At 44.1% G+C, this 27395-nt stretch overlaps 1 long non-coding RNA gene across 1 annotated transcript; it reads right to left on the reverse strand.

Annotated features, from left to right (window-relative positions):
* Nucleotides 1-10149: 10149 nt before the first annotated feature.
* On the reverse strand, nt 10150-27288 carry LOC127003605 (uncharacterized). Its single transcript, XR_007757172.1, has 3 exons — nt 26738-27288; nt 11697-11758; nt 10150-10268 (listed from the first exon to the last, which is right to left on the reverse strand). It is a non-coding gene; the product is annotated as an uncharacterized LOC127003605 (long non-coding RNA).
* Nucleotides 27289-27395: the final 107 nt, after the last annotated feature.

A 27395-nucleotide genomic window follows, 5' to 3' on the forward strand; every position in this document is an offset into this window, starting at 1 on the left:
TTTTTCATTACCAGATTTTAGAAAATGTTCATTAAATGCATTAGTAATATTTGAGCAAGGTGGCTCAAGGAATATTTCATGACTTGATGACTTATTAGTTCTTCCAAGAAGAAAGTTAATAGTTTTCCAATGAATCTTTGGGTTGCCTTGGTTGTCTTTAAGAGAACTTTTATAATAATTGTTTTTTGCTGTTCTCAAAAGATTCGTTAAATTGTTCCTGTACTGTTTATATGTTTCTTTGTATGTGATGGGCCACCTTTTTGCTAGTGTAGCTAATCTTCTTTTTTTCAGTAATGCTTTTTTTTCAGGGCTGAAGTTATATATGGATTTATGGTGTGCCTTTTATCTATAATCTAACTCTTTTTAATGGGAAATATTGATTAAATATTTTGTTAAGCTCAGTGAACAGTACATTAATTAAATGATTCATTAGGAGTTATATTTAAATACATTGCTCCAGTTAAGTTGTTGTAGATTGTGATTAAAGTTCAGTAGTGCATCGTCATTTATTAGTTTTTTAGTAATAAAAGTGGAAGGGTGTTTTATTTCGTTATGCTTGAAATGATAATATATTGGACAGTGATCAGAGATATATGTTAAAACAATATAATTACCAATATTATCTTCAATGTAATGATAGCAGCAGTAGTAGTAGTAGTAGTATTGATAGTAGTAGTGGTAGTAATAGTAATGATAGTAGTAGTAGTAGTAGTAGTAGTAGTAGTAGTAGTAGTAGTAGTTGTTGTTGTTGTTGTTGTAGTAGTGATAGCGGTAGTAGTAGTAGTAATAATAGCAGTGATGATTATGGCAAAAAAAAACAGCAAGAACAGTAGTAGCAGTGATGAAATGATTGTAGTAGTAAAAGTAGTAGTACTAGTAATTAAGATAATTAGTTGTAGGAACCTTGAGCAAAAATATTGAAAGCTGGACTGTGACCATAAATACTTGTTTGTGATGAGTGAAATATAGATAAAAAATATATATAAAAAAATAATGAAAATGAAAGGACACTGTGTATGAGCAATATATATAGTATAATAGCAGTCGAGTTAACAAAATAGATAGTGATTTTAAAAGAAGGAATGTATCCGAATAATATGTAGATAGGCATAGTTTGAGAATTATTGTGAATTACTGACAAAGACAGGTTCAACTTGTTCTTGCGAACTGTTACTCCTTGTGTGTGTGTGTGGGGGGGGGGGGGCTGGGGGGGCTGGGGGGGTCGCCTAAAGTCTCTGGTTACGGCGCGGTGATAAAAATAGTTCCTCGCGATATTCTTATACTCAGGTAAAGACACTAGCGCTTAGAGGAACTATTTATGGCATCTGAACCCTTATATAGCTTCTGGCCTCCCTTGATACTATGGCCCGTAATCTGACATTTTCGGCTCTAACAACAACTATTTCCAAAGGCCTCAAAGGATATTAATTGGGTTCGCATGAGAGTTTGTTTTATATCCATGGTGCAGAAGCCTTGTTAAAATATCACCCATGCAAACACTAACACAACCTCTCATACGCTTTCGGTGCTTACAACAACTATTTTCAAAGTCCACAAAGGAGATTATTGGGCCTTTCATGAGTGTGTTTCCCGTTCATGGTGCAGAAGACTTATCAGACTATCAATAGGGTGATAAAACTGTCCAAGGAAATCCCCACAACCTCTACGAAAGCCTTACCAAACGTGGGTCTGTAAGTCCTGAAACGTTTGAGAATACGGACCTATGTTAGTTTTTAGCCCAGGCAAGAAAGATCAGGAACCCCTTCACCGTCTTCACTTGAGGTCATCTTTATGCTTTTTATACGCGTGGCTCCAGCGATGAGGCATTTCCGAGGTCCATCGCCTCAAGACCTTGGCCGCCGCGTGTAACCTTAAAACTCGTCGCCGGGGAAAAGAAACAAAGGTCGGTATTCTTGGACCCTTCCACGTCACACATCAGTTATTTCTACAGACCAAAAAAAAGGTTTAATTAATGCGTCCTCATGAGTGTTGTTTCACGTTCCCGGTACAGAGGCTTCGTCATACCACCACCAGGGTTATAAAAGTACCCGTGAAAATCCCCACAAATTCTACGAAAGCCTTGTTAGATGTATGTCCTTGGCCGCCGTAGTGTTTCAGAATAATGGTCAAGGCTTTTTATGTCACAGTATTTGGCAGGATGGCTCCGTAGACTTCCACAAATTTATCTGTGATTCTTACCTTGTGTGTGCCACTACTTCCACCCTGACATATGTAGCTTTGGCCTCAGCATATACAGCATAAAGAGAAAACAGCATCATAGCACCCCTGTTATAACTAGCAATGCAGCAGTGGCCTCAGCATACAGTATTTTTTAAGTGTGTCTATAGCGCCGGTAGACTCTCTTGAGGGGCCTCTTTGATGACCCAAGCCTGTTTATGATGCAGGCGAATTTTATTTTAAGTGTCTGCCGTGAGTTTTAAGTGGCACTATAGCATTTCAGCGGCTGTTAAAACTAGTACATGTAGCCTTGGCCTTTTTTTTTTTTTTTTTTTTTTTTTTACAGCAAAGGAGACAGCTCAAGGGCACAAAAAAGTAAACATTAATAAAAAAAAAAAGCCCGCTACTCGCTGCTCCTAAAAAGAATCCAAAGAGGTGGCCGAAAGTTAGGTCAGTTTCGGGAGAGGGGTCCTGATACCCTCCTCGTGAAAGGATTCAAGTCGTAGGCAGGAGGAAATACAGATGAAGGAAGATTGTTCCAGAGTTTACCAGCGTGAGGGATGAAAGAGTGAAGATGCTGGTTAACTCTTACATAAGAGTTTGGACAGTATAGGGATGAGCATGAGTAGAAAGTCGAGTGCAGCAGGGGCCGCGGGAGGGGAGGCATGCAGTTAGCAAGTTCAGAAGAGCAGTCAGCGTGGAAATATCGAGAGAAGATAGAAAGAGAGGCAACATTGCGGCGGAATTTAAGAGGTAGAAGACTATCAGTATGAGGAGGAGAGCTGATGAGACGAAGAGCCTTTGCCTCCACTCTGTCCAGAAGAGCTGTGTGAGTGGAGCCCCCACATGAGATGCATACTCCATACGAGGGCGGACAAGGCCCTGTATATGGACAGCAACTGTGCAGGGAGAAGAACTGGCGGAGACGGTACAGAACGCCCAGCCTCGAGGAAGCTGATTTAGTAAGAGATGAGATATGAAGTTTCCAGTTGAGATTTTGAGTTAAGGATAGACCGAGGATGTTTAGTGTTGAGGAAGGTGATAGCTGGGTGTTGTCAAAGAATAGGGGATAGTTGTTTGGAAGATTGTGTCGAGTGGATAGGTGGAGAAACTGTGTTTTTGAGGCGTTGAAGGACACCAGGTTCTTCTTGCCCCAATCGGAAATAATAGTAAGGTCTGAGGCTAAGCGTTCTGCAGCCTCCAGCCTTGAGTCGTTAAGTTCCTGAAGGTGGGTCTTCTATTAAAGAAGTTGAATAATGCAGAGTGGAATCATCGGCGTAGGAATGGATAGGACAGTTCGTTTTGGAAGAAGATCATCAATGAACAACAGAAAAGAGTGGGAGATAGGACAGAACCCTGTGGGACACCACTGTTAATAGATTTAGGGAAGAACAGTGACCGTCTACCACGGCAGAAATAGAACAGTCAGAAAGGAAACTGGAGATAAAGGTACAGAGAAGGATAGAAACCGTAGGAGGGTAGTTTAGAAAGCAAAGATTTGTGCCAGACCCTATCAAAGCTTTTGATATGTCCAGCGCAATAGCAAAAGTTTCACCAGAAACGGCTAAGAGAGGATGACCAAGTCAGTTAAGAAGGCTAGGAGATCACCAGTAGAACGCCTTGCGGAACCCATACTGGCGATCAGATAGAAGGTCAGAAGTGGAAAGGTGCTTTTGAATCTTACGGTTAAGGATTGATTCAAAAGCTTTAGATAGACAAGAAAGTAAAGCAATAGGCCTTAACAAACATATCAGGGAAAACCGAAGTCAGGGGGGTGGGATGGAGGGGGCTAGGGAAATATCCGTCTGAGGGCAGCAGGGCAGGTTACACCGGTGGCCGCATCTCAAAGCCAGACTGATCCTGTTCTCTTTGTTTTTCTGTTTTTTTGTGTGTTTTCTCCACTAGTTTACGTATGTGTCGCTCCTGCCGTCCCTGAAATGCTATGACTTGCAATTGTGTGTGTTTGCGTGTGCGTGTGCGTGTGTGTGTGTGTGTGTGTGTGTGTGTGTGTGTGTGTGTGTGTGTGTGTGTGTGTGTGTGTGAATCTCTTGGTAATAAATCGTCGTATCAGCTTATCTCAGTATCTCTCAATCTTTCTGTCCCTCTGTAAAGGCCTCTGTCTGTCTGTCTAACACCGAGTCTATGTCCCTCTGGTCCTTTGTATTCCTATCCCTCTCTCTGGCTGTCGGTTTGTTAATCTGCCCCGCTTTCTTTGTCTCTGTCTGTCCCTCTGTGCGCTTGTCTTTCTAGCCATATATCTGTCTAACTGTTTATCTGTCCCTCTAGCTCTCACCCGCTCTGTCTGTTCCCTTGTCTGTCTGGCTGTTAATCTATCCCTTTAGCTTTCTGTCTCTCTCTTCGTTTGTCTTTCTATCCCTAAGTCTGTCTGTATGTCTGTTTATCTATCCCTATAGTTTTCTCTCCCTCTGTTTGCTCCATTGTCTGTCTGGCTGTTAATCTATCCCTTTAGCTTTCTGTCTCTCTCTTCGTTTGTCTTTCTATCCCTAAGTCTGTCTGTATGTCTGTTTATCTATCCCTCTAGTTTTCTCTCCCTCTGTCTGCTCCATTGTCTGTCTGGCTGTTAATCTATCCCTTTAGCTTTCTGTCTCTCTCTTCGTTTGTCTTTCTATCCATAAGTCTGTCTGTATGTCTGTTTATCTATCATCCTAGTTTTCTCCCCCTCTGTCTGTTCCCTTGTCTGTCTGGCTGTTAATCTATCCCTTTAGCTTTCTGTCTCTCTCTTCGTTTGTCTTTCTATCCTTAAGTCTGTCTGTATGTCTGTTTATCTATCGCTCTAGCTTTCTATCCCGCTATATGTTCCTTTGATTGCCCGGCTGTCTCTTTATCTATCTGTCTCTTTAGCTTTCTCTCGCTGTCTGTCTGTCCCCGTGTCGGCCAATCACACGCGGGCGGTGACCCAATATTACCCTGCCTCGCGTCACCGTGCAAGTCATGCGGTGGAGGAAAACCCCGAGGAAGGGCGAGAACACTTCTACATGCCTCGGCTTACGTTACACGCGATGCTTCACTTTTTGCCCGCTTTCCTCATCGATGACGGCAGGTTTCCAGAGGTGAGGGAGGAGAGGACAGGTCAGCACTGAGTCACCTGCCCTCACACACACTTATATAAGCCGCTATACTGATGTTGCTTGTTCTTACGTGACTTTACATTAAGGTTAGTATTCTCAGGACGCTTTCGTTTCTCCCATCAACGATTTAAAAGGAACACACACACACACACACACACACACACACACACACACACACACAAGAGAGAGAGAGAAAAATGACAAGTACTAAATTTAAAGAACACTAAGTAAAGGTAAAGTTTGTCGCGTGGCCTCGGTGCTCATCTCCATCTTTAATTTTAGTGTATAGGAAACAGCTCAAGGGTAAAAAAAAAAGAGAGAGAGAGAGAGAGAGAGACCGCTCAGCACAAAGAAGAGAGCGGCCAAAAGAGATTAATTCCGGATGGAGAGGTGTTTCGATACTCCCCTCTTAAAAAGTTCAGGTGGCAGGCCGGAGATTTGGAAATAACTATGAAAAGGCCCAAGAGGAAGCTGTTGAGCAGATGGTGTGATTGAGTAAGAATATTAAGAATGTCTGCATTTCCAAAGGGAGTAAAGGAGCTTAATCTGGTATTTCTTTTTTTTACAGCAAAGGATTCAGTTCAAGGGCATAAAAAAAGGAAACAAATATGAAAAAAAAAAGCCCGCTACTCACTGCTCCCAAAAAGAGTTAGAGGAGTGGCCGAAAGATAGGTTAAATTAAGAGTGGTATGGTGTGACTTAAGAGTGGTGTGTCTTTTTTCACGTTCATGAGACTACAGAAGCTTTGTTAAATTACCACCAGGAGCACAAACTACCCGTGGAAATACCTCACATTCACAACTCCTATGAAACCCTTTATTTATCTGCTGCTTCCCTGCCCTGTAAAAAAAAAAATGAAATGTGTGTGTGTGTGCTTCGGCGCCAAAACGCTTCATTAATAACATGATCCTCAGTGTTTTAAGAGAAGCGCAGTTTTTAAGAAAAGCCAAATACGTTTCTTACTCTGCGCGTTTCGCTTACATGAAGGCGGAACAAACCATCCCCTTGACTTATATGGTATTCTTGTGGGGAAAATAAGGTTTAAACACGAGAGATACCTGCTGCCTGTATATTATTACGTAGTGTAGTTACGCAACATTTCGTATAGAGTATTAAGAAAAATATAAACTTAAGGGAAAACAGTATTACATTTTTTTTTTAAGTTTCCTTTTAGAGAGAGAGAGAGAGGTACGAAGTAGTGCCAAAAAGTACTGTGCAAATGGTGACTTAATACTAATATGAAGAGGAAAATAGTGAAAGTTCATTAATAGGCAAATAAATAGATAAATGAACTAATGAATAAACAGATAATGGAGAGAGAGAACCGGACCGGACCGAGGCGAAGGAAGGGGAGTCCCCGGCCCTAACACCTGAAAACAAGCCAGCGAACTCTTCTGCAACTCATCTTCGCTATTCCCCCCCCCCCTTGCCACACCCTGCCACACCCTACACCCACTCACAGGACCACACCCTCGCATTAAGCAACCCCCCTACGCACTATTCCTCATCTCCTAACAATTTACATTTCTTCCTTCACATCCCAATCCATAGCCACATCTCTGACCACACCCTTCACATACTACTCCCATACTTACACCCACATGACACCAGCAACCATATCCCTTGTCACATCTCCAGATCACACCCTTCACATACCACTTCCATATTTGCACCATGGCCACATCTCCGACCATATTTCCAACCACACTCAGTCACGTTCTGAATCCACACATACAGCCACACTAAGTACACAGTCATATTCCTAGCCACATCTGTTGAGCTACACCCTTCATGTACTCACAAACACACCTACACCACACCTCTGACCATATCCCACCCACTCCTAGTCATGTTCTGTATCCAGTCACAGCCACACTACACCCACAGTCACATTCCTAACCACATCTCCAGACCACACCCCTCATATATACTCCCACACTTACACCCACACCACACTTCCGACCATATCCCACCTGTACTCAGTCACGTTCTGAATCCACTAGCAGTCACACTACATACAGAGTCACATCCCTTGCCACACCTGCAGAGCCTCACCATTCATAGGTACTCCCACAGTTACACACCCACAGCTCCGACCATATCCCAACTCGTCCAGTCATGTTATGTATACACCTACCGTCACACTACATCCAGTCACATTCCTAGCCACATCTCCAGACCACACCCTTTATATATACCCCCACACTTACACCCACACCACACTTCCGACCATATCCCACCCACATCTAATCGCGTTCTGAAACCACACACACAGTCACACTACGCCCACAGTCCCATCCCTAGCCACACCTGCAGAGCCACACCCTTCATGTACTCCCACACTTCCACATCACACCTCCGACCATATCACACCCACATTCAGTCACGTTCTGAATCCACTCACAGTCACACTACATACATAGTCACATATCTTGCCACACCTGCAGAGCCACACCTTTCATATACTCCCACACTTACACCCACCACACCTCTGACCATATCACACTCACACTCAGTCACATACTGTATCCACTTACAAAGTCTCATTAGTACAAAATTACATCCTTAGCCACATCACCTTACAACCATACACTTATCTACACACACACACACACACACACACACACACACACACACACACACACACACACGAAAAAAAAAATATCCGGAACTCAACATTGCAAGGCATGGCGTCACAACAATTAGAATAAATAAATAAATTAATCCTCGTGCCTTATACGAAATATATATAAATTAATTATTAGGAAAAAAATAACCTAGAACCTAAGCTTCCTATTGGCCACCACACTTCATGACGCCACAATCTAAATAAACAACCAAATAATTTCGCTGATCCCATTGGCCAGCTAACTTGATGACGTCACGAGGGGGAAAAAAAGGCGCTGCACGAGGCGAGGAAACGGTGCCGTGGCGAGGCCGGGGCAGGCAACGGGCGAGGCAGGCATGCAGGCGGGCAGGCTGTTACACGAGGCAGGTCATTAGTCGTGACGTCACTGGCGGCCGAGATGGGCGGGGCTCGGCGGGTACTTCCACATCCCGGCGGGCGGCGGGGAGCATCGCTGACGCAAGAGTGACGCCGAGGCCTCGCGTTCATTGGCGGCAGGCGGCGGTGACGCCACGACCGACGCCGCTGAAATATTGCCTCCGTGAGCACTGGCGGGGAGCAGGAGTGACGCAATGAGTGACGCAATGACTGACGTCACTCAACTACTGCCTCCGTGACTAACTGACCTCCGGCGGGGCGCAGCGGGGCCACAGCTGCACCACTTCCGCGGCCCGCAGCACTGCCCCCGTACACGCCAGGGTGACCCCGGCCCGGCGCGGCCTCACTGGACCGGAAAACTAAGTTCTTTGACAACTTGGTAGGAATGCCTCCCCTGCCCTCCACGCCCCCGTGTAGGAAGATCAAACCCTCGCTCACAGCAGCCCGTGACGTTGTTATCAGCCGGGCGTCGGGCTGGTTATCACGCCGCGACGTCCAGCAAAAAACGCACCGTGTTGAGTTACCGATGCTCGCGACAGCCCTGGACACGAGTACAGCTGTTCGGACCTGATTCTTGTATTATTACTTTATGATATCACAAAGCCAAGAACAAATACGAGTACTCAGTTTCCTGGTTGGACTCTTTGATACATGCTATTGAACTATAGAATAAAACAAACTGTTTTTGTTGATATTTTAAGTATGGAATCCTCTCCCGCAGCAATCAATATTACGGAAATAACATTTCTATACGTCACATTTGATGTCTTATAACGAGACGGTAGTGGACACGATCAGCATGCCATAGGCCGCGCCCCGTGTGCCCCTCCCCGGGACCCTGGCCTCCACGGGGCACCGACGTGCCGGGACTGGAGAGCACTCGCCCGAGTCTAAAAAACATTGAGGTTTACTCGAAGGACAAGCAGGATTTGCAGAACCACAAGAGATCACACACAGTGCACAGAGTTGGCGACTTATCATAACACTGGATCCAACAGGCTTTAGCGATAATTCTCCACATCCTTCCTTCCTTCCTTCCTTCGACTTAGCTTTAAAGGTACCAAGGCAGTCATTAAAGTATATTAATCACCATAATCCCGCTTTTCCTTGGCGGTGGTGTTGGTATATCCATCACTCTTTCATCTGACGCTCATTCTTGTACCATATCTTTCTAAATCTTACGACTGCATCAAGTGCAAAACTCTCCGTTATTAAAAGAAAAGGCATTACATACAAACTCCCCCTAGGTCAGTTTTACCAACACAAAAATAAAACAAAAACAGCAACGACATATTATTATGTTATCAGCACCAGCCAATAACACCATCCAGAAGGAAAAAAAAACAGGTGTAGCTACTGGTGTCACCTTTGCCCAGCGGCGTGAGGGGAAAAAAAGGTTATCGTGCTGGTAATAAAAGAGCAGCAGATAGCGGCGCCTTAGCGTATCAGGCCGTCGGCAGCTGTAGTGCTCCCCCGTTGCAACACCACACGCCGCGATAACGTTCATGAAAAGCAAGTTGACTTATCAGAACTTGAACGTGACTCATATCGGCAGAACGAAACGTAATATTACTATTATTATCGATGTCCACGAAAGGGCATCAAGGGAAAAAAAAATACATACAGACCCACACACAGTCCCCTCATTGAGCAGACACGGATACTATGAAAAATAAGAGACAGCAACAGTAAGGTAAGAAGAATAAATAAAAAGGGGGACAAAAAATACCTAAGGAGTTAACAGGTGGATGCTAACTTCTGCTGTCAACGTATCAATGCCAAAAAGAGTAACAGACAGTCTTTTCCTTTTCCTAAACATGTCTGCTTCTGCCTTGTGAAAACCTCAACGCGGGACGCTGTTTTACGCACCTTTGTAACAACTCGGACCAGTAGGGTATTTTTTTTTCAGCAACATTCCTTCCTTCCTTCCTTGCTTCCTTCCTTGCTTCCTTCCTCCTCCTTATCCTCCTTCTCCTCCTCCTTCTCCTCAGCCGTTACTATAAAAAAGCACAGCAGGATTGAGAACTTCCCAATATCCTTTTACATTCATAATAATAATAATAATAATAATAATAATAATAATAATAATAATAATAATAATAATAATAATAATAATAATAATAATAATAATAATAATAATAATAATAATAATAATAATAATAATAATAATAATAATAATAATAATAATAATAATAATAATAATAATAATAATAATAATAATATGCGAGACAGATCACTTAATAGGCGCACCTAACATCACCATAGCCGATCCAGGATTCAGGACGTTTCCCAAGGTAGAGGAGGTAGCGTTATAATTGTATTTCGTAAAGAATCCTTATAACCAAAAACTAACTAAAATTATGAGTATTCTTTTTCTTGAACACAACATTGAATAAACAACAGAACAATAATATGAAAATACTTATAGCCACCGTTGCCAGATTGTCGTACTCAGAGCACAGTATTTACCTGTTTCTGACGCCTAACTATTGCCAAGAAACATCAGAATCTAACTCTTTTAACGATAACTAAAAATTAGTTTCGTTATTGGAGCGACAGTTTGGGGGTAGGAAGTCGGGAAATATAATCGGCTGAGTACGACGACCTGGCGACGTTGAGGCTGTAGCTCCGAGGCCAGAGGCAGCGCGCACCCCATTTTGGGGGTGTCAGATACCTGAAATAGCATATTTTTACTGCGCAAAGCAGGTGATGTCATTTATCGTGAGTTCGTGAGCTTTCATATTTATCTATTTGTGTATATTTCATGGAGGCAAAACTTACATTACCTGTTTCTTTTTTACTAGTGACCCGAATTGGTGCCTGTTTATCACAACAGAATTTCACTCAAACAAGTGAATCAGACACCACAGAAATATTACCAGTGTGTGTATGAATGAGTACAAAGATAAGCACATACTTTGATTTAACTCTAGGATGTCTCGTGGATCATTAATAAATAAAAACAAAATATCTGGATAGGCTATTCTTTAGCCCGCTACCGGCTATGGCTGCCAAAAAAGTCCCTCCGCCAAGTTTGTACCCCCCATTTGCTGATTATTAGGAACGCCTATTGGCTTCTTGTTTATATAAATGACATAATATCTCTCTCTCTCTCTCTCTCTCTCTCTCTCTCTCTCTCTCTCTCTCTCTCTCTCTCTCTCTCTCTCTCTCTCTCTCTCTCTCTCTCTCTCTCTCTCTCTCTCTATATATATATATATATATATATATATATATATATATATATATATATATATATATATATATATATACATATATCTTTCTTGTTTTCCCATTTGGTTCCTTACACAGTTTTATTTAATGTCTTACACAGTGCCTAATTAATACCGTTCCCTAATTCACCACTGGTTCCCTTTCTTCCTCGCCTTACATCTGTCTCTCGTAACATAACACCAGCGTCATCTTACCTTGGGAGGCGGGAGGCGGCGCTGCGCCCTCGCACGGCACCGGCAACGTTTGCAACACTCGCCTGGAAGGAAGGAGACGAGAGGGAATTAGTGATGCAATTAGACAAAGGTAAAGGTAAGGTTGAGGCATAGGCTATAGCTGCACGTGGCCTCGGTGCTCATCTCCGTCGCAGTGAGGCATAGGGAACACAAGGAGTAGAGAGAAAAACGCTGAGTGTGAACTGGATAGACAGAAAGCGAGGTGGAGATTAAAGATATTCTAATGACGGTTAAAAATAAATGGGTTCGGGTAGGTCATATCATGCGCGGAACTGGTAACAGACGGACAACAATGAGTAACACAGTGCAGACCCAAAATTATATAAGTTAGCCCCGACAGAGAACAAGGTGGAGAGGTGAAATTAGAGCCTTGCCAGAACAGGAAGGAGTCCCCTACACGAACACCAGGCAGAGAACAAGTGGGAAGATGAGATTAGAACCTTTGACCGAGCAGGATAAAGTACACAATCACCAAACAGAAAACAGGTGGAGAAGTGAAATTAGAACCTTTGCCAGAGCAGGAAGGAGTACCGTACACGAACACCAGGCAGAGAACAAGTAGGAAGATGAGATTAGAACCTTTGACCAAGCAGGATAAAGTACACAATCACCAAACAGAAAACAGGTGGAGAAGTGAAATTAGAACCTTTGCTAGAGCAGGAAGGAGTCCTGTACACGAACACCAGGCAGAGAACAAGTGGGAAAATGAGATTAGAACCTTTGACCAAGCAGGATAAAGTACACAATCACCAAACAGAAAACAGGTGGAGAAGTGAAATTAGAACCTTTGCCAGAGCAGGAAGGAGTCCCGTACACGAACACCAGGCAGAGAACAAGTGGGAAGATGAGATTAGAACCTTTGACCGAGCAGGATAAAGTGCACAATCACCACACAGAAAACAGGTGAAATTAGAACCTTAGCCAGACCAGAATGGAGTACATGAACATTGGACAGGTGGAAAGGTGAAATTAGAACCTTTGCCCCACCAGGATGAAGTACACTAACACCAGAGAGCGAACCAGGTGGAAAGGTGATATTAGAACCTTTGCCCCAGAAGGATGGAGTACACTAACACCAGAGAGCAAACCAGGTGGAAAAGGGAAATTAGAACCTTTGCCCGACCAGGATGGAGTACACCAACATCAGGCATAGAACCAAGTGGAGTGAACTGATGATAATGACTGATGATGAGAATGATGAATAGTCCACAGCCACATCCCACAATCCTTCCGCCTCCACACAGAGACAGGTTCACACACAAAAAGTTCACCTGTGGGTTTACCTTACATAATATTAATTACAGGGAGGTGACACCACAGACTGAAGGGCGCCAGGCTTCCCTCCCTCCCTCCCTCCCCTTTCCTTCCCTCTCGCCTTCCTTCTTCTTTTTCTCCCATACACATTTTTTTCACTCACTCCTTCCCTCCTGCAACACTTTTTTTCTCCCTCATCTCCCTCCTTCCCTCCTTTTATCCTTGGTTCTATTTCTGTTCCTTCCATCATCCTTCCCTACTTCCCTCCCCCTTTTCACCCTCTCCTTCCCTCCTTCCTTCTCTCTCTCTCTCTCTCTCTCTCTCTCTCTCTCTCTCTCTCTCTCTCTCTCTCTCTCTCTCTCTCTCTCTCTCTCTCTCTCCTTCCCTTTTTCCCATCGTTCCTTCCACTTCACTTCTTTCCATCTTTTTTTTCTTCTTCCCTCTGTCCTTCCCTCACTCCTTCCCTCCCTCTCCCGCCCTAACCCCCTTCCCTCCCTCTCCCTCCTCTCCCCTCCTTTAACCTCGGGGCCACGCGAGCCATGATCCTTCCCCTCAAGGCCGAGGAAGCACACACACACACACACACACACACACACACACACACACACACACACACGTGGCAGACACTATTATCAAGGCTGTGCTGCTAATTAATAACGTGTACCTTAGGCCAGACAGGTGTCATATTACCTTAGATTGTTACCTGTGTGAGAGGGGGAAGGTGTGCCCTTGAAGGAGGGAGGGGAAGGATAGGGGAGGGCGGGTTCGCCACCACTAACTTGTCTAATTTTTCATGGCTACCTCGCCCAGCCATCGAACACACTGACTACAGGCGCACCATTGTTCATACCTATACAAATCCATTTTAAGACGTGACAAAGGGATGGCCGCAGGCAAAATACAGAGGGAGCTAGCAGTCTAGGGGACGTTTTCTGGTGTGAGGGCCCTTTCAGCTTACGAGAATACGCCCCCACTTTTTTTTAACCTTGTACCAGCGACGGGCTAAATTTGTGGCTTTACCATGTACTACCAGCGACGGGCCAAATTTTTGCCATGATATAAACCCCCCAAAATAGATGATGCATAAACTGATCACAAATGCATTGATATATATTATGAAATGGTTTGTGTGAGTGATGATTTTTTTTCATTTTTCTCGCTTAGAGGGGCCTTTAAAAAACATGATCCCCGCAGCTACCGGGTTAATCAAGGGTATAGTACGAAGAGGATGTGGGTTAGTGGTGAAGGTACAGGTGGGGGAATAGGAAAGACAGTAGCCCCACTCTCACGGCTCACTCTCCCACTACCAGACGATTTGAAAACTTTTACAAAACCCAAATTCCCCTCTTTATGTAGTCACCAGCGTGTATGTATCAAGAAACACAATCAATATCATAAATTGTCCATGCATTTTTTTGTTGTTGTTTGTATTTGTAAGATAACCTTCGCATGATCTGGACAAGCTTTGATGCGTCTCCAAGGTTCCAGTAATATCAAGGACTGAGAATGCAAGGTAAAGAGAATTTGAGACTGCAGGCAAACGACCGTGCTATAACGACCGTACTACTAATAAAACTCGTTCGATAAGCCGGGAATACGAAGGAAGAGAGGGATAAAGGTAAGGAGAAAGGGAGAGGAAGGAGATGAAGGAGAGAAGAGACAGAAGAAGGAAGGAAGGGAAGGAAGGAAAATAATATACGTAAGGAAAGTGAAGAAGAAGAGGAGAGGGAAGAAAATTAAGGAAAACGAGAAGGAAGGAAAGATGAAGAAATTGAGGAAGGAGGGAGAGAAGGCGATAGAAGAGTGGAGGGAAAGAATGGAGTGTGAGGAAGAGGGAGGGAGGAAAAATAACAGGGAGTGGCATGGAGGGAAGGGTGGAGGGAAGAAAGAAGGGTGAGAGGTAAGGAGAGGAGGGAGGAAGAAAAGGTCGGAAGGGAAAAAAAAGAACCGTTTTGATCTCATCTTAAGGACCCTTCTCTTCTTCACCTCCTCCTCCTCCTCCTCCTCCTCCTCTTCCTCTTGCTCTGAACAACATGGCAACAAAATAAGGAAAATAAACACTTAGAGAGAGAGAGAGAGAGAGAGACGGGGGGAGGGGGAGGGGGTTATACTCCTCAACTCTTCTCCATTTTGTCTCCTTATTCTCTCTCCTCTCCTCCCTCCTCTCCCTTCCCCCTCTTCCTTTCTCTCCTCTCCTACCCCTCTCCTCCCCTCTCATATTCTTCTTTTCCTCCCCTCCAACCCTGCTCCTCCTCCTCCTCTTCCCTGCTCTTCTCCCTTTCTTCTTCTCTCATAAAAATAACCTGCCCCGCCCTTCCTTGCATCTCCTCTCCCTCCTCTCCCACGTATCATCATCATCATCATCATCATCATCATCTCTGGTTGTCCTTCGTGGCTAAAAACAATAAGTTCATGGGGTCCTTACTTGTCTCCCCCCCCCCTCACTCTTTTCCTCTCCTTCCCTCCCTCCCTCCTGCCAAAGTCCTTCATCCACTTCTAAGCATCAGTCAGTCCAGCCTCGCGGGAATGTACGTTTAAAAGTTGATGTCTGTCCTTGTAGAGTTGAAGGAAGATGAGACAGATGGAGGAGGAGGAGGAGGAGGTGAAGGTAAGAGACCGAAAAGGAGGAAGAAGAGGGGTAGGAGGTGCAAGATGAGCGAGGCAAGACCTTGGACGAGGTAGAACGAGGAGATGAAGATGGAGGAGATGGAAAAAAAAGAAAAAGGAGTAGAAGAAAGAGGAGGAGGAGAACGAGGAGGAGGAGAAGGAAATATATAAGATGGAAACGTGGAAACATGGATGAGCAGGCAACAGAATATAGTGATGTTCACTACCTTTTTGAAAACTACTGTTACGGTCGCTTGAAGGAGGAGGAGGAGGAGGAGGAGAAACAGGGAAAAGAGATAAGTAAAGGAGTGGAAGGTGAAAGAGATGGGAGAAGAGACGGAGGAGGAGGAGAAATAGGAGATGGTAGAGGAGGAGGAGATGGAGGAGAAGGACGAGATGATAGATGAGAAGGAGGAGGAGGAGAAGGAGGAGGAGGACGAAATGGTAAATGAGAAGGAGGAGGAGGAGGAGGAGGGAGATGAGATAGGTCGAGGCGGGGTAGGTGGAAGATATGGAAGAGATGATGAAGAGGAGAATGAGAAAATGGAGGAATTGGTAGATGAGGAGGAGGAGGAGGAGGAGGAGATGCAGGATCCTTGACATTTGTTAGGGAACTCCCCGACGAGGAGGAGCAAGCTTAGCCCTGGGGAGTAGGAGGAGGAGGAGGAGGAGGAGGAGGAGGAGGAGGAGGAGGAGGAGGGGGGAGGGGCAGCATCTTGAACACACATAAACCTTGTAGAAAAAAAAATGAGCCAAAAAAAAGTCGTGAACACACACACACACACACACACACACACACACACACACACACACACACACACAGACAGGTGAGGACGCTTTATAATAATTTATCTTTAATTTCAGATCTACTTTTTTATAAATTCTCTGCTTGTACAATTTAGCGCCACTAGTATTTTCTCTCCATTTCCTTTTTATTTTTACTTATATAATCTCTTCTTTCTCCTTGTTTGCTTGTTTTTTACCCTCATTAACAAGTGGTAATGTAACGAAGATGAGCACAGAGGCCACGCGCAGCTATGGCATATGCTCCAAATTTACCTAATATTAACATCCAGTATTCACATCAGCACAAGTTTCCCTGCCTTCAGTAATCCATTATTATCATTAACATTAAGCATTACTATCATTAATATCTTCACTAACATCAATACCATCACCATTTGTCATTAGTATTCCACTGCACGACAATAGCCTTTCAAAACATTCTTCACCTTTCTGTCTTGCATTAATGTTCTCTGTCACTGTCTTCATTCTTTTGTTCGCCGGTTCGTTTCGCCTCTACATCATTCTTTCTTAGTTATTCCTTTATCCGTCTTGTTTCCTTCCTCTCTTCTCTTCTCTCTTCCCTTTCACTCTCTTACTTCCTCTCCTCTCCGTTCTTAGAGTTGTCCTTTTATTCTGCTTCCTTGTTCCCCTCGGCACAACAAGTTATCTTCGTCATAAGTTCTTCTCTACTTCTTTCTTTATCCCTTACTGAGGCGTGATTCCTTTTCTTTGTCACGTCATAACAGTACATTTGGCCACATGGTATTATCTGAGCCTCTAAACACTTTAACTTTTTAACAACAAATTATCATAATTTTCGTAATATCTGACAATTAGGTTCTGCCGAACATACTCATTTTAACAAACAAAAAAGATCTTTGACTTCCAACACTTTTTCTTACAATCAATTTTCCTCTTTGTCCTGGAGTGTCAGACGGAGGCCGTGCCAAGCAACAAACAGGCTTTAGGCCCTACAGGCGGATCAACACGGCTGTTTAGTTATAGGCTGGGCAGCCCGCCGAGACGAACAGATAAATCTAGCCAGGTTAGGTGTGTGTGTGTGTGTGTGTGTGTGTGTGTGTGTGTGTGTGTGTGTGTGTGTGTGTGTGTGTTCCTTTGACGGAGCGGAGGAAGATGAACCTCCCTTCACCCCGCGTCCTGCCCATCCCCAGCCAACAGTCAATGAGCGCCGGGAGCTGGCCGAGGATTGTGTCCCACCTGCCCCGCCTGTCCCGCCTCTGGCACCTGCCGCGGCCGGAGGCTCAATGGGCGCCATACACACCCGAGGCTCGACCCACGCCACGTTACTGACGAGCGCCACCACTACACACGCTGATAAAGTAGTGAAACGATACACACATTTTCACACAATATTCCTGCCATCTGCACACACACACACACACACACACACACACACACACTCTGGTAGTTCAATCGGTTAGAGCGCCGCGCTGCAAGGCTTCACGGCCAAACAAGCGGCGGTTCGATCCCCGCTCAGGCCGAATTCTTTCCGTTGACTAGGAGTAGTTACTGACTTACTGTCCCCCCCTTGAGCAAGGGGGATGGGGTGTGTGGTGTGTGAGGTCCTGGCAGTACCCAGAGATCGACAATAATGAGCACTGCTCACGTCGTGAGGGTACATACTGGGGAAAGCGAGTCCAACTCGTGATCAGGCCGTGGAATTACACACGCACACACAGGTGATATAAGTTCCATTGATTAATACTTCTGTCGTAACAACCTGGCGAGGAGGAGGAAGAAGAGGAGGAGGAGGAGGAGGAAGAGGAGAAAGAGGAAGAGGAGGAGGAGGAGGAGGAACACCAATATATCTCCGTGAAGGTGAAGGTTGTGTATTCTTCGTAAATGCAGGTGAACAGAGAGAGAGAGAGAGAGAGAGAGAGAGAGAGAGAGAAGGGGGGGGGAGATGACCACACCCTCCCAAGGCCATCCTCCTTCCCTCCCTCAGCCTCTCGTCCACCCGCTAACCGCGCCGAAGGAGGAAAGGACAAGAAAAAAAAATATACGAAGAAAAAATCCCCGCCACGCCCTTACTTGGGGAGGGAAAGGAAGGAGGGAAGGCGGGAAGGGAGGGAAGGAAGGGCGTGGAGGATGTAAGGTTTCAGGATCTATTGAAGCATGAGGGCAGGTGTGTGGCCAAGAGGAGGAGGAGAAAGAGGAGGAGGAGGAGGAGGAGGAGGTCAGGGCGTGTCGTGAGAAGGAAGGACAAGTTGCGGGAAGAGTTCGGAGGAGGAGGAGGAGGAGGATGAGGGGGCAGCGTTCCTTCAGGTAAAACAAAAGGAGGAGGAGGAGGAGGAGGAGGAGGGGGGAAGTGGGCAGCGTTCCTTCAGGTAAAACAAAAGGAGGAAGAGGAGGATTTAATTTTGTAATAAGAAAGGCATTATGCTAAGAGGGAAAGGATGGGATGTAAGCTAAATGAAGTTAGAGGAGGAGGAGGAGGAGGAGGACGAGAACACTTGTGAATAAATGCTATCCAGTGAAAAGCACGATATGTTTCGAACGTATATATTCATTAAGGAAATTATTAATAACTTTGCCAATACCTGCATACATTTCGTAAAGAGGTACCGTGCCTATGACTTTGTTCCCCCATCATCACCATCAGCAACATCATCATCAAGGCTTCAGTGGGACAGTCCTGAGGCAGTATTCTCAAACACACACATTTGGTAAGGCTTTCGTGGAGGTTGTGTCAGTATTTCCATGGGTGGGTTGAGGTTTGTTATCGTTTGGCAAGGCTTCTGTTGCGCCATGAACTTGAAATAACACTCAAGAGAACCCGACTAGCCTAATGTCCTTTGTGGGATTGGGATATATTTTTTTGTGAGAGTGAAAACCGTCTGCTAATACGGGCTCGATCTGCCTAGCTTACCTGTGCGTCATGCATGCAAATACGTTTAACCCCTGCACTGTATAGGCTCCACTGGGAATTGTTTTTTTTAGGAGACCAACTTCGGAGCATATTTTTCTAGACCGAATTTTTCTCTCGATGTTAGAGTAATCGCCATTTTCCCCACTGATGCCTTTTCATGGATCTTAGTGTTAATAATAATAATAATGATAATAATAATAATGATAATAATAATAATAATAATAATAAGAAGAAGAAGAAGAAGAAGAAGAAGAAGAAGAAGAAGAAGAAGAAGAAGAAGAAGGAGAAGATGGAGAAGAACAATAAGACGAAAAAGAAGAAGATAAGAAGAGGATGAAGAAGAAGAACAAGAAGATGAAGAAGAAGGAGGAGGAGGAAGAGGAGATGGACAAGAAGAAGAAAAAAAAGAAGAAAAGAAGAGGATGAAGAAGAAGAAGAAGAAGAAGAAGAAGAACAACAACAACAACAACAACAACAATAATAATAATGATAATAACAATAACGACGATTACGTAAGCCAACAACACACCAAGGCGTACAACATAGGCCTATCCCTCCCTCCCCAGGCATGGACAGAGGGAGATAGGGAGTGGCCTGAAGGGGGGTGGGCAGAGGAGGTGGTGTCCTTGCCTCGCCAGGGGTTAGCCAGGCCACGGGGAATATACCTGACTGCCATTACAGCTTTGACATTTTAGCCAGGCCTTGAGTTGGACGGTGGTGGTGGAGGTGGTGGTGGTGGGTAGTCACGCCACGCCCACCTATCTACCCATCCATAACATCACCACCACCACCACCACCATCCCCACCACTACAATTATCATCAACACCACACAGACTGATAAGATAGAAACAGGAATACGTGAAATGATAAAAAGAGTAACAAATGACGCCTCACAGCACTTACATGAACTAAAAAATAATCAATTAAGAAAAAAACACCAAAAAAAGAAAGCGGCGAGATAGAATTTACAATCTCCACCACCACCACCACACTGATAGATAATAGATAGATACATGAATAAATGAATGGAGTGATAGCAATAATACATAAATAGATAGATAGATAGATAGAAAGATAGATAGATAGATAGATAGATAGATAGAGAGAGAGAGAGATAGAGAGATGGATAAATAGATAGGTAAATAGATAGATAGATAGATAGATATAGATATGCAGATAGGGAGAAGTTATCAATATACAGGAGACACATACCTCAACAGACAGAGAGAAATGATCAAGGTTAATGAATAATATCCTTGTTTACAAAGACCGACCATTCACTGCTAAAATCGTGCCTTGGTGATTATGAGCTGAGTTATATAAAGCGAAGGAATGCTGTGTTAGTATGCAGAGAATGGGGAGTAGGCTAAACAGGTATGAGAAAGAGGATGCAAAGAATATTAAACAGCTGATGGAGATAGAAATACTGTGAAAGATTGATACATAGCTTTAAAACAAGTAAGATTAATATATAGGTAATGAGAAGGGAAGCTGCACAGAATGGATAATAGGCTAAACAGGTATGAGAAAGCGGATGAAAAGAATATTAAGCAGCTGATGGAGATAGACATACTGTGAAAGATTGATACATAGCTTTAAAACAAGTAACACTAATATAAAAAGAGAAGGGAAGCTGCAGAGAATGGGGAGTAGGCTAAACAGGTATGAGAAAGAGGATGAAAAGAATATTAAGCAGCTGATGGAGGTAGACATACTGTGAAAGATAGATACATAGCTTTAAAACAAGTAACACTAATATATAATGGGAAGGGAAGCTGCACAGAATGGATAATAGGCTAAACAGGTATGAGAAAGCGGATGAAAAGAATATTAAGCAGCTGATGGAGATAGACATACTGTGAAAGATAGATACATAGCTTTAAAACAAGTAACACTAATATATAATGGGAAGGGAAGCTGCACAGTATGGATAATAGTCTAAACAGGTATGAGAAAGAGGATGAAAAGAATATTAAGCAGCTGATGGAGATAGTCATACTGTGAAAGATAGATACATAGCTTTAAAACAAGTAACGCTAATATTAAAAGAGAAGGGAAGCTGCAGAAAATGGAGAATAGGCTAAACAGGTACAGGTAAAAGAACTAGAAGATGAGATCGGTATAATAAAACACTTTCGGTTCTCACATCAGCTATTTCTAAAGGTCAATGAGGGAGTCAGTCGGGTTCTAATGAGTGTTTCTTTAGGTTCATTATACAGAAGGGTCAAACTACCACCAGGGTCATCAAACTACTCCTGAAAATGCCCACAACTACGAAAGCCTTGTCAAATATGTGTTTCTTTAGGTTCATGGTACAGAGGAAGGGTCCAACTACCACCAGGGTCATAAAACTACTCCTGGAAATGCCCACAACTCCTACGAAAGCCTTATCAAATTTGTGTTCTTGGGCGACGAAATGTTTTAAAATACGACCCAAAGATACACAACTTTAAGTAACATTATGTAAAGAGAACGAATGTTGTATTAGAGTTCACAAGATGGAGAATAGGCTAAACAAGTATAAGAACTATAAGACGGAAAGAATGTTAAACAGCTGATGGAGATAATTATCCTGTGAGAAATAGAGATACCCAACGTTAAGATAAGTAACATTATGTAAAGAGAAGAAAATTTATGTTAGTATTCACATGACGGAGGCTAAACAGACATAAATGAAGAGTATGTGAGGAATATTAAACTTTCAATGGAGATAATTACTGTAAGACGGGGAGGTACCTATGAAAGCACTGGATAGGAAACCAGTGCATAGGAAGAGACAAAAAGACAGAAAGGAAACAGAGAGCATGATGGTGGAGGTTGATGGACTAGGACAGGGCACGAAAAGAGGCTGGAGAGGGGAAGCCGAGGGTAGTCTTGGCCAATGGACTGGAAGCGGCAAGTTAGGGGGATTGGAAAGGACAGACAGGATGCAGGGTTGGGGACTGAAACAAGGCGATCGGAGCTGAAGTTGAGGTCTGGAGGCGGTAGGAAAGGAGGAAAGTGATGACATTTAAAGAACCGAAAATTGTAAGTGATTGGTTTGTAAGTGAAAAGACAGACAGAGAGGATGCCGCGTTTGGGAGTTAAAACAAGACACTGAGACCTTAAGTTGAGGTTTGGAGGCGATGGGAAAGGAGCAAACCGGAGGCGGGTAATGGGGTGAGAGTAATAAGTAGGTAAGAAGGAAGTGGTAATTAAGTGGAAGGATTGGTAATGTGACTGGTGGATAGGGGAAGGGTTCGTAATGGGACTGGTGGATAGGGGAAGGGTTCGTAATGGGACTGGTGGATAGGGGAAGGGTTCGTAATGGGACTGGTGGATAGGGAACGGATTGGTAATGGGACTGGTGGATAGGGGAAGGATTGGTAATGGGACTGGTGGATAAGGGAAGGGTTGGTAATGGGACTAGTGGATAGGGGAAGGATTGGTAATGGGACTGGTGGAGAGGGGAAGGGTTGGTAATGGGACTAGTGGATAGGGGAAGGATTGGTAATGGGACTGGTGGATAAGGGAAGGGTTGGTAATGGGACTAGTGGATAGGGGAAGGATTGGTAATGGGACTGTTGGAGAGGGGAAGGGTTGGTAATGGGACTGGTGGATAGAGAACGGATTGGTAATGGGACCGGTGGATAGGGGAAGGATTGGTAATGGGACTGGTGGATAAGGGAAGGGTTGGTAATGGGACTAGTGGATAGGGGAAGGATTGGTAATGGGACTGGTGGAGAGGGGAAAGGTTGGTAATGGGACTGTTGGAGAGGGGAAGGGTTGGTAATGGGACTAGTGGATAGGGAAAGGATTGGTAATGGGACTGGTGGATAGGGGAAGGATTGGTAATGGGACTGGTGGAGAGGGGAAGGGTTGGTAATGGGACTGGTGGATAGGGGAAGGATTGGTAATGGGACTGGTGGATAGGGGAAGGGTTGGTAATGGGACTGGTGGATAGGGGACGGGTTGGTAATGGGACTGGTGGAGAGGGGAAGGGTTGGTAATGGAAGTAGTAATAGTAGGAGTAGGTAGGAAGACATCTACCGAACGGGCGTGAGCTACTCCCGGTGAGGATATATGGGAAGCGAGGAGGGTGCTGAAGCTCTTCAAAGACCCTTCCCATGTCCTCACTAACCGTTTCCCTTTTGTCTCATCAACACCAGAGAGCAGTTCAGCATGCTCTCTAAAGACAGTTCCTCTCTCTTTCTACACCACACTACATTCACACAACACACACCTTTTCCCAAAATTCAAAATTCAAAATTCAAAATGGCTAACGAAAAATCTGCCTCGGGGTCCCGCCTGGGGGGAGGACCACAAATTCCCCCAGGGAGGACTTCCCTTCTGGCTGCCGACCTGAGAGGTGTCCTGATAACTCCTCGAACCTCCTCCTTATCAATTTCTGCAACATTCGCGGTCTTCGTTCTAATTTTCATTCTGTGGAACACCATCTCTCCTCCTCTAAACCCCACCTTCTCTTCCTCACCGAAACACAGGTTTCTGAGGCTGCTGACAGCAACCTCTACTCTGTTCCCTCCTACTATCTCTATCCTAAATTTCAATCCAAAGCTGGATGTTGCGCCTACGTGCGCAACGACATCACTTACTCTCGTGCCCACGACCTTGACTCTTCTGAATTTTCCACCATCTGGCTAAGACTTCATTGTCATTTTACTACTAAATACATATGTGCTGTTTATCTCTCACCTAGCTCTACTAACTATGTAAAATTCTTTGACTATTTGAACTCTAAAGTGGAGCACATCTTGACTCACTCTCCCTTTGCTGAAATCTCCATCTTGGGAGATTTCAATGTTCACCACCAGCTTTGGTTTTCATCCTCCTTCACCGACCAGCCTGGTAAACAAGCCTACAACTTTGCTCTCCTCAACGACCTAGAGCAGTTGGTTCAGCATCCTACTCGTATTCCCGACCGTCTTGGAGACAGGGCCAAGATTCTAGACCTCTTCCTTACCTCTAATCCTGCTTACTCTGTCAAACTGTTCTCTCCGTTGGGCTCCTCCGATCATAATCTTATTTCTGTATCCTGTCCTATCGCTCCTGTATATCCTCTGGAACCGCCGAAGAGGCGATGCTTCTGGCATTTTGCTTCAGCTCGGTGGGACGACCTGAGGATGTACTTTTCCGATTTCCCGTGGAATGATTACTGCTTCCAGGAGAGAGACCCCTCTGTGTGGCTCTGCGGCTTTACACCTGGCAATTCCTGGCCGGCAATACAGCCGCGAGGATCTAGTGGCTAGACCAGCTGGGTGCTCTCGGGAGCAAGTACGTTCACACGTGGGAGGAGCCGCCGGGAGCATCAAGACGTAAACTGCTATAAATGCTATAAATGCAAGGGCATGAATTCATCCCAGACACCCCAAAAGGCTACTACCATATCTTAAAACCACAATGAGTTTGGTCCATTAGCCTAATATTGTAGGAATACTTTAAGTAAACGAATTTTATCATAAGTAGTATTAATTGATTGATTGATTGTTCATTATTGCATTTAACAACAAAGGAGAAGGGAGGAATATGCCATCGCAACCCCCAGGCATCACGTAGTGTGATTATATAATACACGAAAATAATCGTTCCTATATCTCCTTCGATATCTCGCAAAGAGATAAACATTTCCCGCATGTTGCTGCCACTCTCTCATGAGTTGTTTTGCGTAGACTCAGCTTCTCATACAGCTTATCTTGTGGGTCCCACAAGTATCTATGCTGCCTCACTTCTTCTAGTAATGCCACCTCGGCCTCCCGGCTCCAAATCATATTATCTGTATCTGTCATTTATTGTTGTATTGGCGCCGACAAGTTGTACCCAGCCGCCAGTCGGCAATACAAGACGAACGCGCTCAGTTGCAGAAAACTTGCCCCGAGAAGGGCTCCCAGACCCAGATCCAGACCAAAAATGCAGCCGCGCCTGTATTGCCGACTAGGAATTGCCAGGTGTAAAGCCGCCTTTAACGCTGTACATCTCCACCCTTTTTCACAGTATAATTTTATCCAGAAGTTCAATGTTCGGGCCCTATTTAACCTACTCCCCATCCTTGCAGCTTCACTTCTCCTCATATATTAGTGTTACTTAACGTCGTCTATATCTCCACCTTTTTTCACAGTATAATTATATCCAGAAGTTTAATGTTCGGGCCCTGTTTAGCCTACTCCCAATCCTCTGCAGCTTTCCTTCTCCTTATATACTGGTGTTACTTAACGTTGTACATCTCCACCTTTTTTCAAAGTATTATTATGTCCAGAAGTTTAATGTTCGGGCTCTGTTTAGCCTACTCTCTATCCTCTCATTCCTCTGCAGCTTCCCTTTTCTTTATGTATTAGTGTTACTTAACGTTGTATATCTCCACTTTTTTCACAGTATAATTATTTCCAGAAGGGCAATGTTCTTCCCCTGTTTAGCCTACTCTCTATCCTCTCATTCCTTGGCAGCTTCCCTTCTCTTTATGTATTAGTGTTATTTAACGTTGTATATCTCTCCATTCTTTTTTACAATATAATTATATCCAACAGTTTAATGTTCGAGCCCTGTTTAGCCTACTCTCTGTCCTCTCATTCCTCTGCTGCTTTCGTTCTCTTTATATATTAGTGTTACTTAACGTTGTGTATCTCTCCAACTTTCTTCACAATATAATTATATCCAAAAGTTTAATGTTCGAGCCCTGTTTAGCCTACTCTCTATCCTCTCATTCCTCTGCAGCTTTTCTTCTCTTTATGTATTAGTGTTATATAACGTTGTATATCTCCACTTTTTTCACAGTATAATTATATCAAGAAGTTTAATGTTCGGGCCGTTTAGCCTACTCCCCATCCTCTGCAGCTTTCCTTCTCCTTATATATCAGTGAAACTTAACGTTGTGTATCTTTCCATCCTTTTTCACAGTATAATTATCTCCATCATGAGTTTAGTGCCCTGGCTCTGTATACTGCAAATAGGTACGTAAACAGGTCTACACACACACACACACACACACACACACACACGATCACCTTTCTCTCCTTCTTATTATAGGCGTTTCAGGTGATTACTCTCCTCCTATTGCAGTAGTTATGGGTGGTGGTGGTCATTAGGGATCATTTACAACCTCCTAACTTTGCCTTCACGAGATAAAAGCCCTCAGGATACTGTATTTTGTTGCTCTGAGCGCCCTGTAGCAGACGACACAGCACAGGGAATGGGGAAAACATGAACATTTTTCTCTATTTTTGCTGTTTTGGGCTACTGTCACGCCACCAGGGGAACCAGAGAGTGTCTTTATATATAAACACATACACGGAGCTCACAAACAAACATGGAAACAAAATAAACAGTAAAACACATAATCTACCTCGTCTCTCTCCCTCCCTCCCTCTCCGCCGTATTGAAATCCCCACTTTAATATTCCTCTTTAACGTCTTTCCTCGCTGTTCCTTCCCTCCCACATTAAAGTTGAGGTGTTATTGATTATTTATTGCTTACCTGGTGGCCATGACAGGTGAGTGGTCCTTGGAAAACACTAATATTTACACATGACGCGGCGAGAGTGGCGGTCACAGTGTTCAAAGTTTACAACTCACGCCATCTGTCGGTATGGAAGGAAACACCTCGCCTGTCAAATGGACATGTTTCCGGTTCTGGGAAGAGCCTAGAAATGCATTGTGCCACGTACCAATGATAACGTAGTGCACATATTACGTCCTATAAATCGCTAGTTGACTGGATATTGGAGAGATATCTCATGACGTCATCAGGCTGAAGCGGAGTACAGCAGACGACAGTGCCAGTGTTGTGTCCATTGTTTTTTTAATCAGCTATGGCCACTCCAGCTCCAAACTGCGCCTAACAGGTATGTTATAGGTGCTTACAGAACACCTTAAGAGTGTTGGAAATGTGTTATATTATTAAAATGGGAGTGAAATCAACCGATTCGCCTCTGCTCTGCAGAAAATAGTTGAGTTCACGATTAAAAGTTAGTTCGAGAGGGAACTAAAGAGAATAATCAAGGTTGAATTTATATTAGTATTATGGAAACTTACATAGCCTAACCTAGAGAAAACAATGGCTCTGGAACGTCAGAGAGAGAGAATCAACGCCTGAAAATGAATAAGAAGAAAACGAATGCAGACCAATATTGTAT

Source organism: Eriocheir sinensis, chromosome 25 (genome assembly GCF_024679095.1).
Source record: "Eriocheir sinensis breed Jianghai 21 chromosome 25, ASM2467909v1, whole genome shotgun sequence".
Classification (NCBI taxonomy): Eukaryota; Metazoa; Arthropoda; class Malacostraca; order Decapoda; family Varunidae; genus Eriocheir; species Eriocheir sinensis.